General features: G+C 36.8%; 1 long non-coding RNA gene across 1 annotated transcript; it reads right to left on the reverse strand.

Moving 5' to 3' along the window:
* Positions 1-773: 773 nt before the first annotated feature.
* Positions 774-11082, reverse strand: LOC116664965. Its single transcript, XR_004321531.1, has 3 exons — positions 11071-11082; positions 5925-5928; positions 774-852 (listed from the first exon to the last, which is right to left on the reverse strand). It is a non-coding gene; the product is annotated as an uncharacterized LOC116664965 (long non-coding RNA).
* Between the last annotated feature and the right edge of the window lie 1420 nt (positions 11083-12502).

Here is a 12502-nt window from a genome sequence, read left to right on the forward strand (position 1 = left end):
GACCAACGTTTTATTGCTGGTGCTTCAAAAGAACACTTTCTATTTTTGAAATAATCTGAACATATGGTGCCTACTTAGTAATAACCTGAGTTGTTAAAAGTCTTTGTTTTGGCTTGAAATTGTGTCAGTTCAGTGTGAAAATATTATCTTATGCAGCTCACTTTTTAAATAACATAAATGATAATGATTTGTATTTCTGAAGATGAAAAATGGGATTCATGATTTGGCTCCTGTAGTTGCTACATGTAGGTTTCTTCCTGTTTCATATTTCTTGAGAGTCACTCGCTCATTTGTAGAGGCCTGAGGAGTAAACTGATAAAAATAACAAACATGGTTGATCAGAACCAACAGACTGTTTTTCCTGTTCTTCCAGTGTGTATTGCCGGAACAAGCCAGTTGCATTTCAAATACATGCCATTCATTATTTTGAATATGAAATTAAAACTAATTATTGGTTTCAGAACAGAGCTCCAAGCAGTCACAAATATACATTTACCTGCATACATCCATGCATGATACGTGTTCTTAAAAATTATTCTTTGCACTAAATAATACACTTACACACAAAACCTCTTGTGGTTCTGTTTCAAGACCAGTAATTAGTTTCCAATTCAAACAGGAGTCTTAGACTCTCCTTTTGATTGAATCTTATTAATTTCATTTTCTTCAACAGCAACACATTTGAAAGAAAAAGGCATCAATTAGCCATTTCTACCAGGCACAGAATTGGAAAGAGGCTAAAATTGTAATTGCACAAATGAAAGTAAGTCTTTTAAGTTGTGTCTTTGCCTCCTATTCAGGGGCTGACTTGGGCTTTGTAGGACCTGAAGTTTAGACAATTTGAGGCATTTTCTTTAAGGAAAATAATGCAAAATTAGATGCAAACCTGAATATTTAGAATGAGAAAAAAATCACAACAAAACGAAAAGATGATAAATACTGTAACAACAAAAGCAACAGACCAAAACCCCCAAATATTAACTTCTTGGCATTTCTCTCTAATGTCCCAACATTCTTTTGGTCACCATTTTTGGTCATTTTTATGACAATGGCTATAATATTTTCTTCAGAGGTCATAGAAATACAATTCAATCTTTTTTTACAGGGTTGATCAAAGTTTGTTTTTTAAGTTATTGTTAAGGTGCATAGATCCACAACCTCTCGGAGACATGCTCACTTTTTGTAGGGCTGCTAGAGGTTTGTGCCTTATGAACAAAGGAATTCAGATCCACTGTATCTCCTGCAATTTCCATCAAAAAAGAAAAACAAATCTTGTGTATTTGTGCTACATTATTGTGTATATGCCTAATGAGAGAGAGCTTCCATGTGTCTTGGTATTAGGGATACTCTGCTTACAAATTTCCATATGTGATCATTGGAAGAATTTTCCGTAGGTTAACTTCTGACCTCAGTGCCTTGAGCCTTGTTTCTTCTCCCTATCGTGTAATTTTGACACTGTAGGGTGCATTATTTACATTATTATCCCCATGTGACCTAACCCCTCACTTCTCATACATGATGCTAGGTAAGGGGGCAGGGAAGAAGGTTCCTGAAAGCAGTGACTTCTCTGTTTATGGAAGTGATTGTAAACCACATGAACATATCCTACCACGGGCGAACTCAGTGTATCCCCAACTCAACTTCCCCACAGTTGGATCCCAGAAGTGCCCAGAGCCACTATAGAGGGGGAAAGAGTTTCCCTCAACCCTCTTAGGGTCCCTGGTTGGATCTGAAAATTAAACTGACAGAGACAGGTTAACAGGAGAAAAACACACAAATCTGTTTAACGTAAGTTTTATGTGGAACAGGAGCCTTTACAAGGAAATAAAGACCTGAAGAAACATACCTGAGTATTTTGTGCTGGGTTGGATGAAGAGTGGAGGGTCGTGGAAGGATATGATAAGTACAGGAGCACGAGGTGATTGTAGTGAACAGGGCGGAACCTAGCATGGCCGGGTTGTTTGAATTCCCCTTGGTGGCCCTTTGTTTTGATAGGGATACCCCTTTCCTTCAGGTACAGAGAGGAGGTCACCTCTCAGTTGAGGGTTTTATGACCTATCTCAGGGAAGAAGGGTGGGGGAAGTTCAGAGTTACCTCCCTGCTTTTGTCATTTGTTTAAACTCCTTCAATTTAAAATATTCAATATGCCAAGGTGCCGTATTTTGGCACCTTTGTTTCCTGAACCCCATCACCACTTAAATGCCACATGACATTAGGGGAAGCCGGACTCAAAAATTAGAGCAGGAAGGGGCAGCAACCTTAAGTAAATGCGGTTATAATGCCACACTGCTGCGGAGTTTGTAGAAACATGACTGAACGAACACACTGAGAGGACCTCTCCCAGAGTCCTACACATACCTGAGCAAATGTAGGGCCCTGACTACATTTAGCTTCAGAGTAAAACACTGTTCTTCTCATGGCTTCCCCAAGGGAGATGACACATAAGAGTCTCATGAAAATCCAAACAAATGGCTTCTACTAAGTGGTCCTAAAGTCCTTAATTTATGAACTCACTCTCTCCTTTTATGTCCAAATAAAATGACTTGAGTCCTTATTGCAAGAAACTGCAGTGCCCTGATATGCTTTCCAGGGATTCTGGGATTTTTAAGAAGGAGAGGATGCTGTCTCCTGGTGATTATCAAGTTTTGCTTCAAATTTATCTGAGTTCAATTTAAATTTTGGTGACCTTCTACCAACCTGGCACTATCTGTGGTCTGGACACAACCTCATCCATTTCATTCCTTAGGAATAACAACAACATCATCAGAAAGCACTACTGCACAGTAAAGGGAAATGGGGACTTTCTTGTCTTTCAGAGAAGAGTGAATTGATAAAGCACTTTTTTATGCAGAGAGGAAAACTATCCAAATTCTCTAGACTCACTGAAAACCTACTAAGGCCCTCCTTCACATTGGGCTCAGCTGAAGTCCAGTCTTTAAGAGGAGTATGATGTTAACTAGATGGAAGATCTAAAAATCTAGCAACTGCTTAAGTGAGCAACTGATATATTTCCTTGGCATTTCTAGTAGATTTGTAGGAAGTGTGGAGACTTGCCTTCCTTGACTTGGAAAATCTTCCAGGACAAATTTTCACACACTTTCAGAGACAGTGCAGCCAATATTGTGGGGGTACTCTGGCAAAAATACCCCATTAGAGTTTAAAATGAGATGGTTAAAATAATGACATAAGTTAAGGGTTACTGTCCACATGCTGTATGCTGTGGGCTAAGCACTTGGCATTCACTGTCTTATTTAATTCTCACAGTATCTTCTATTATAGTTTTATAGAGAAGAAACCTAAGGCACGAGGATGTCCAATAAATTATCTAACTTCAACAGCTACTAGGCCATGGAGCTAGGAATCAAACATACAAGTTATAACCCTCTAAATGGTAAGAGAAATTAACCTAAACCTACATAAACTAAAGAAAGGATACAGGGCTCTCTGATGGAACCCACGGCTAGCAATGAGACTGGACCTCAGGAGGGGATTCCCGTCACCTCTCTGGTCCTCATTTCTCCTTCCTGTGTTTCTGCTTTGTTGCCTCTTGCTCTTCAGCGGTGCTTGACCCCTGGCCTTAGAGCTGGCAAAGAACAGCAGGGTAGACTGTGGCTAAAGTCCTGATAGGGGGTTAGACATGAGCTTTGCAGTAACTTAACAAGTGGCCTGAGCAGGTCACTGAGGCTGTACTTACAGTTGTCCTTGTAGTTGGCTGGGTTTGTCTTAATACAAAATGAGGATGGAGATCAGTAATTGTTTCCGTAAGTAAACAGCCTCCATAATTTCACCCATGGACATAATTATTTTCTGAGTTCTATACCAGAAAGACCTTCCAAGTTTATTTCCCAGCATAACTCTTACACTACCCTGATGCTTCCTGCAAATGGACTGGAAGAGACATTCACTTGAACAGAGAATATTATTTAATTTAAATACCAGATAATTTCCCTGCTTACTGCATTACTCAGGATAGACAAGGTTCTGCTATGTAGGAAGTACTCCCCCAAATGCCAGGGGCTTAAAATAAGCGGTCTTCTTTTTCTCATGTAACACATTTATCTCAGGGCAGCAGGGAAGCTCTGCAGTCCTCCAGGCTCCCCTGTGTCCCGCGGTGTCCGACAGTTCTAGCTGCCGTGCCTGAGGGGAGAGAGACTCTGGAGAATCTCACGTTGCTTTAAATACTCTAATTTATCTGACAGGCTCATTTGCCAAAGATGGAAACACAGCCCCACCCAACCACAGGGCTGGTAGGGAGTGTCCCGTGCTGGAAGGAAACAGAATTCTCCTTGATTAATAGCACAAATGACTGTCGTGCATTCTAACAGCTTTCCTGTACAGGTAAAATTTCAGAATGTAACAAAAACAACTTTTCAATGGTATTTACCAAGAGTCAGTTTCTGTTTTAATCATTTTATGTGTGTCATATCTCATTTAATCCTCACAATAACCTTTCTGTCATTTCCATTTTAAAGGTGAGAAAACTAAGGCGTAAAGGATTTGGTAGTAACTTCAAGATCCCACTGAGGCCTGGGGTTTGGCCCTAGGCAGCAGAGTCCTTGCTCTTAACCACAAAGCCATGTGCTGTATCTAGATTATTTATAAATAAGGTGGTTTCCCTGAGCCATGATTAATTAATGTTGCATTTGCTACCGAAACTCTGAATTTACAGGTGTTTCAGAGGTCTAAAATCTGATTATTGCTAGAATTTTTAAGTCTACAAAAATAGAAGTAGCCCAAACCTTAGAGTATTTATTATAGGAGGTATTTTTCTATTTTGGTATTTTTTTGGAATTTCAGTGTATGGTAATCATAGGACAAGCTCTAATTTAAATTAATTCGTTGAGGAGAAATAAATGATAGCTTATTTATAGAGATCTGTAAGCAATCTGACTTTAAAACGTATTTGCCTAAAAAATTAGTGAAGGTAGCATATAAGGCTGTTAACTTTTAATAATGAGAAATAATTAGAATGTAAACCTAGCAGAGATAATCGGGTAAAGCATTTTTTGATGGGTAACTTTGTAGAATCTCTCTGGGAGGGTATGAATTTTCCAAAGTCACAAATGTGTCACAAACTCATGCATACACATTTATTGAAGAAAAACCAAGACTTTTATCTCACTTCTTGCTTCATAATAACTTTTAACTACACAGTATCTGTATAGAAATGAATAAAATGAAAAATTAATATTATTTCAGGGACGTTCTAGTTCAACATGTAAAGAGCTTAGACGTTCTTACAAGCAAAAAGCTGAACAAAATAAAAATCAGCAACTCTTCTTAGATCCATCAGAGAATTGATGTTCAGAACACGCTGTTGCTCCCCAAGCTGGACAAGCAGGCAGGTGCATAGAACCACAGCCCACAAGCACCAGAAGCCCAGAAGCAGAAGCTTGCAGCTGGGGCCAGTATTTGTTTTAACACTTTACGCTGTAATTGATGAATTGCTCAAGGCTCAGTGTGTACGATGTTGGCTGTGGGTTTGTCATATACGGCCTTTATTGTGATATATTCCCTCTGCACCTACTTTGCTTAGAGTTTTTACCATAAATGGATGTTGAAATTTTTCAAAAGATTTTTCTCCGTCTATTGTGATGCTCATATGATTTTTATCCTTTGTTTTGTTAATGTGATGCATCACATTGATTGATTTGCTGATATTGAAACATCCTGGCATCCCTGGGATAAACCCCATTTGATTATGGTATGTGATCCTTTATATGTATTGTTGAATTCAGTTTGCTAGTATTTTGTTGAGAAGTTTTGCATCTGAGTTCATTGGTCATACTGGCTTGTAGTTTTCTTTCTTTATAGCATCTTTGTCTGGTTTTGGTATCAGGGTGAAGCTGGCATCATAGGATGAGTTTCAAAGCATTCTTTCCACTTTAATGTTTTTGAATGGTTTGAGAAGAATAGGTGTTAACTCTTCTTTAAACATTTGGTAGAATTTACCTGTGAAGCCGTCTGGTCCTGGACTTCGGTTTTTGGGGATTTTTCTTTAATTACTGATTCAGTTTCATTACTGGTAATTGGTCTATTCATATTTTCTATTCCTTTCTGATTAGTATTGGGAGATGATATGTTTCTAGGAGTTTACCCATTTCTTCTAGGTGGTCCTTTCTATTGGTATAATATTTTTCATAGTAATCTCTTATGAGTCTTTGTATTTCTGTGGTGTTGGTAGTAATTTCTCCTTTCATTTCTGGTTCCATTTGGGCCCTCTCTTTTCTTAATGAGTCTAGCTACAGGTTGATTAATTTTGTTTATCTTTTCAAAGATCTTAGTTTGATGGAACTTTTCTAGTTTTTTGGTATCTATTTCATTTATTTCTGCTCTAGTCTTCATTACTTCTTTCCTTCTACTAACTTTGGGATTTGTTTGTTCTTTTTCTAGTTCCTTTAGGTGTCAGGTTTGATTATTTTTCTTGTTTCTTGATGTAGGCTTGTATTGCTCTAAACTTCCTCTTAGGACTGCTTTTGCTGCACCCCACAGATTTTGAATGGTTCTGTTTTCATTTTCATTTGTCTCCAGGTATTTTTTAATTTCCTTTTTAATTTCTTTGGTGATCCATTGGTTCTTTAGTAGCATGTTGTTCAGACACCATGTGTTTGGGTTTGTGGGGTTTTTTTCACAGTTGTTTTTGTTTTTTTTTTTTTTTGTAGTTGATTTCTAGTCTCATCTTCCTGGTGTAGGACTCCCTGGCTGGGGAGCCCTTTTTCCTTGGGGAGAACCTCTACAATTGTGATTATCTTCATGTGTGTGGGTCACTACCTGGGGGTGTGGGTCTTGACTGTACCATGCCTCTGTCCTTCCTACCTGTCTCACTGTACTTACTTCTTTATATCTTTTGTTGTGGAAAGTCTTTTATGAAAGTCTTCAGATCATTCTAATTTGGTGTGTTCATGGTAGAAGTGAGCTCAAGGTCTTCCTACTCCACCATTTTGCACATATCAGCCAAGTAGTGCTTAATTTTTAGCGGCCAGTTTTAGTCAGTGAGCTATTAGTGAGCATAAGACAAGGCTTTACAAGTACTTGCACACTGGGATTTGTCTTCTTCTTTTTTTAAATTTAAGTATAGTCAGTTTACAGTGTTGTGTCAATTTCTGGTGTACAGCATAATGTTTCAGTCATATATATACATACATATATTCCTCTTTATATTCTTTTTCATTATAGGTTAATATAAGATAGTGAATATAGTTCCCTGTGCTATACAGTAGGAACTTGTTTATCTGCTTTATATATAGTAGTTAGTATCTGCAAATCTCAAACTCCCAATTTATTTCTGGGACTTGTCTTCTTCAAGCTTAGTCTGAGAACAACTTTGCTACAAGAAGTCCAAGCAGACACATGGAGAGGCCTTCATTAATAACTGAGGTCCCTGGCCAACAGCCACATCTGACCTCCTAGCCTTTAACCAGTACCAACTGCCAGTCATGTGAGTCAGTCCATTTTGGACCTTTTAGGTATCCCAGTGCCTCATGTGAAGCAAAAGAACCACCTGATTAACCCACAGAATCATGGAAAATAATAAATTGTTTCCATTTAAAGCAGTTAAGATTTGAGGTGGTTTGTTATGTAGTCATAGATAACCCAAATACTTTTTATAATTTATTTTTTAGTAGAGCTTACAATATTCCTTGAAACATAGATTAAAGTCAGACTTTTTCTGACTTTTTTCTTTTCCTGTCTTTTTTTTTTTAAAGTCTGATTTGGCTAATGTGTTGACCATGAAGACTGTCTTGCCTTTAAATTTTTTAATGCATAATTAATGAGCATTTCATAAGTCTTAGGAAAGTTTTCTTGGTAATCTTCCCAGAAACTGAGAAAATGAAAGACTCAAATCACTGAGTAACAAGATCCTTTTGAGAATCAGGTGGCTCCTAATTCACTGCTTTCAATAAAACTGAAGGAGGATAAAATTAAATTGTTTCTGCAGGGTGGATTATTTTGTAATTTTTAGTTTTTAACTCAAAAGGAATTCACTTACCTGAATAATATGGCTATAACAAAACTTTTTCCATTCTCATCTATCAGCAAATATGAACAAGATTTATTTATTTATTTATGAAAACGAAAGTAGAAATAGTTGGTGTTGAATTCAGTGTTACTCTAGCAATAAGTGATATCCATCCATGGATATAAGAGCTAAATAGAAAAGAAAAGAATTGCCTTATTTTGCTCATTAAATAATTCATTTCTGGAAATTTTTACTTTGTTTTGATCCATTATATAATAATAATAATAATTTTAGTGTTAACTGAATCTGAAAGAATATTTTAACGTTTAGAGTTTTGCTGGGGTCACAGAAAAATCTAATTTTAGTTTATTAACATCTTTTGGAGAGAAATATAAGTGGCTAATTAAATATTTTTAATCACAAAGGTATGATACTTAAAAGAAAAATTTCTATGGGAAAATTTCTTGATTCGTAAATTTTCAAACACCCAGAAAGATTTCAAAAATAGTACAAAGAGCCCTCTTACATAAATTCACGAATTAAAATTTCGCCATACTTACTTTTTGCTCTCTTTTTATATGTGTGTGTGTATGCATGTGCGCACATACCCATGTGTATCTGTACCATTTGACAGTAAGTTGCAGGCACTTTACTTTTTAAAATTTCAGCATGGACAATATCATTGTCATATTTAGGACAATTTTTAAATTAACAATTTTTCTGTAGTATCATCTAATGTGTAGTCTATATTGAAACATCCCCTGATTGTCTGAGAAATGTATTTTATAGCAGTGGATTTTTTTTTAGTGTAATCTAGTATGCAAAACATTGCATTTGCTTGCTGTGTTTCCTTAGTCTCTTTTAATTTAGAATTGTTGTCCCCCTACTACCATGTCTTATTTGGTTTTGTTTTTCACTATATATTTATAGTTATTAGAATGATTTAGCATTCAGATTCCTGGAAGTGTGATTTAATGATTTTACTTTTTAATGTCAATATTCACACTATAACAAAAAGCATACCTTTGTGACTATTTAACTTGAAAGTTTAGTTAAACTTGAAAAATATTAGATGGCAACTTCAAATGAATGAGAGTATAGAATTTTAAAAAATAATTTTAGGGAATAGCAAGTAAAGAAATACTTGAAAACCATTGGATGAGATAATTTTGAGATTATTTTCAACTCTAAAACTTGGGTATTTTATCCAACTTATCTCACATAACTTACATGAAACTCTGTACATGATTGTTGCTAACCCATTTCGTGAATGGAGAATCTTGTGTCTCAAGCAAGTTAAATAGTTGACCCGAGTCCTTGTAGTTAGAAAGTGCCAGAACCCAGATTTGAACTGGCTCTGCCTGTCCCCAAATCTCCACTCTTTCCTCTCTGCCATTCACCCCTAGAAGGGCTAGGGTTAAGCATAGGGAAATTAGAAATCAAAACAGGAAACCACAGTCAAAACCCAGTCTTTTCCAGGATGATCTGCTCACGTAGCTTTTTAGTTTGATTAAATCCCTCATGTCTAAATTTGCTTGTGTTGCTTGTGTTTTTGGTGTCATATCCAAAATATTATCAAGATCAATATCATGAAGCTTTTCTCCTATGTTTAAGTCTTTAATTTGATTTGAGTTGATTTTTGTGTATGGTGTAAGAGTCCAATTTCGTTTTTTTGCATGTGGATATGCAGTTTTCTCAACACTATTTAAGAGTTGATCTTTTCCACATTGTGTATTCTTGGCATCCTCGTCAGAGATCAGTTGATTGTGTAATGTGGGTTTATTTCTGGGCTCTCTATTCTGTTCTATTGATTGATATGTTTATCTGTATGCCAGTACCACCCTGTTATGATTACTGTAGCTTTGTATTAGAGTTTAAAACTAGGACATGTGATGCCTCCAGCTTTCTTCTTAGGATTGTTTTAACCATTTGGTGTCTTTTGAGGTAAATTTTAAGATTATTTTATCTGTTTCTGTAAAAAAAAATGCAGTTGGAATTTTCATAGGGATTGCACTGAATCATTCCCAGAGCTCTGGGTAGTGTTTTAATAATATTAAGTCTCTCAATTCGTAAACCTGTGATGTCTTTATTTATTTGTAGTTTTTAGTGTGCGAATCTTTTGCCTCCTTGGTGAGGTTTCTTTATAGTATTTTGTTGGTTTTGATGCTATTGTTAATGGTATTGTTTTCTTAATTTTCTTCTAGGACTGTCTGTTGTTAGTATATAGAAACATAACTGACTTGTGTATTTTGATTCTATATCCTGCAGCTTTACTGAATTCGTTTATTAGTTCTAATAGTTTTTTAGTGGGATCCTTAGTTTTCTACATAAGATCTGTGAGCAGAGATCATCTTGTTTCTTCCTTTTCAATTTGGGTGCCTTTTATGTTTTGTTTTGTTATTTTCTTGACTAATTGCTCTGGCCAGGACTTCCAGGACTTTCTATTCTACTGCTTTGCTGACATCACTACCTAGTCCTACTTCTTATCAAAACATTTGTGTAATATCTTATAAGAATTCCCTAAGAGAATGAGTGACTGTTATGGCAGTGACCTGCATGTGAGACCAGTGGGAAGATATTTGGGACAGGCTGGAGCCCTCAAGTCACACTACAGAGGCTACATCTTATACCACTAGGTTGAGCCCATAGGGACAGCCTGTTGAGCATCTCAGGGTGACATCCAGATTCTAAAATGTTTATGGGAAGGAATGAGAATTTTGTACATGCATGTGAAACTTAAATTTAGTGATTCTTCAACTAACCTAATTTTTTAAACAAAAGCCATTACAATATGTTATCTTCTCAGAAACATGCTAAAGACCTTCCAAAGACAGAGTAAAATATCTTTCAGCAATAAAAGAAGGGAGACCTTCAAACTTGAGAGTAATGCCAGCATCTTATGACAGAGTCCTTAATATTTCAGGGTGGTGCTAATTGCACCCTGGGAATCCATCTCCAGTGAGCCTAATCATGTAATTCTTTATTCATTTAGATCCTGAGAGATGACACATGCTGAGTTTCTACCCTGAACTTAACCTATACCCTTAGGCACACCGACCTGTCAGAGACTACTTTGGACTGTAGTTGTAGCAGTACTTTCTGATTTTAACTCAAGTGTGTTGTAAATAAGGGCTGTTAGCTGCCATCCCAGTGGCTGGATAACATTCTCTCCTGCAAGGCTGTAAATTCTAGCTAATTGATTACCTTCTCCCTTATACTAGTCCTGCAACCCTCAATCTTTACTAAATTCAAATTTTCTAATAGATTCATGTTTCTGTGTGAATTTGTGAAATTAACCCCTTAGGACTGAATTTCCTGTGTACATATATAATTCTTTTAAAAAATGTTTTCTTGTTCCTTAACTAATAGTCATCTTTTTGAGAATAGTAAAGCATCTATCCTCTTTCCTAACACCCGGCACAGTGCCGTGCAGAGGGCTAGAGTTCTGTAAATGTTTGCAAAATGGAATTGATCTCTTATGAACATAGCCATGCTAATTGATTTGTTCTCAGAGACAGGCAGAGCAGTCTTACCAACCAGCGAAGACTCAGAATCCTTAGATGTGAAAGACCATTCTTGGTCTTTCTTCACCCAGAAGAGTTATTACAAGTCCATACACATTGGGCTGCATGTTCTACAAAGCAAGAAATACAGATTTCATCTAAAGTCCAGTAACACAATTATATGACAATTACACACAACCTAGAATATAAAATTAAGTGGAACCTGTCGTTTTAAGATTTTACTGCTTGAGCCACTGGTGGGGATAGCTGGGAGGAAAGCTACAATTATTAACACTGGAAAGCTGTCCACAAATTCTTACACTCCCTTGGCTGCCCAGTAATCAATCAGAGTGGGCTTCATTATAGGCTGAAAAGTGAAATCAGCCTTTTCAAGTATCACTTGCTGTTGTTTTGCAGACTTTTCTGGTGTCAAAGACTTATTTACTTCATATCCTCCTGAGAATCTCTTCCATTCTTCCCCTACTTCTTATGCCCACTGCTGTTGCTACAGGAGACTATTAGAGTAATCAATCAGTATCTGATTAAAAGTGTGAAACTCTTTCATTGTCTCCGCTAGGTGATTGAATTCCTTCTGCCTGAGTAGTAAGATTCTCTTTTCAGTTCTTGCAGCAGGAGCTGGCAGGGCATGTGGAATCCAGTGCCATTTGTTTGGTGTAAGCAAGCACTCTCTCTCTCTTTTGTGTCAGAATGTGAAGAAGAGACCGCTGAGAATTCATCAGGAAGATGGTTACTGTAAAATTACTATCGGTCACTTATCTTTAGGCTGAACATTTGATATCTTCTGAACCCCTACTCCAAAGGCACGCTTGCAACCTATTTGTTTTAGTGCTTAGTCCCATGGCATGTCACTCATCAACCATTTATGTACATTGGATAGCTAGTGTTTTCTCTTCCAAAAAGTTTTGAAAGATTGTATTGTTGGATAAGCAGGAGAAACAGCACCTACTTTGTGTAGGGTAATAAATATCTCTCAAGCAAGACAGACTTCCAATTATCAGTGGTAAAGGATTGAAAATGT

This window comes from Camelus ferus, chromosome 7 (genome assembly GCF_009834535.1).
Source record: "Camelus ferus isolate YT-003-E chromosome 7, BCGSAC_Cfer_1.0, whole genome shotgun sequence".
Taxonomy (NCBI): domain Eukaryota; kingdom Metazoa; phylum Chordata; class Mammalia; order Artiodactyla; family Camelidae; genus Camelus; species Camelus ferus.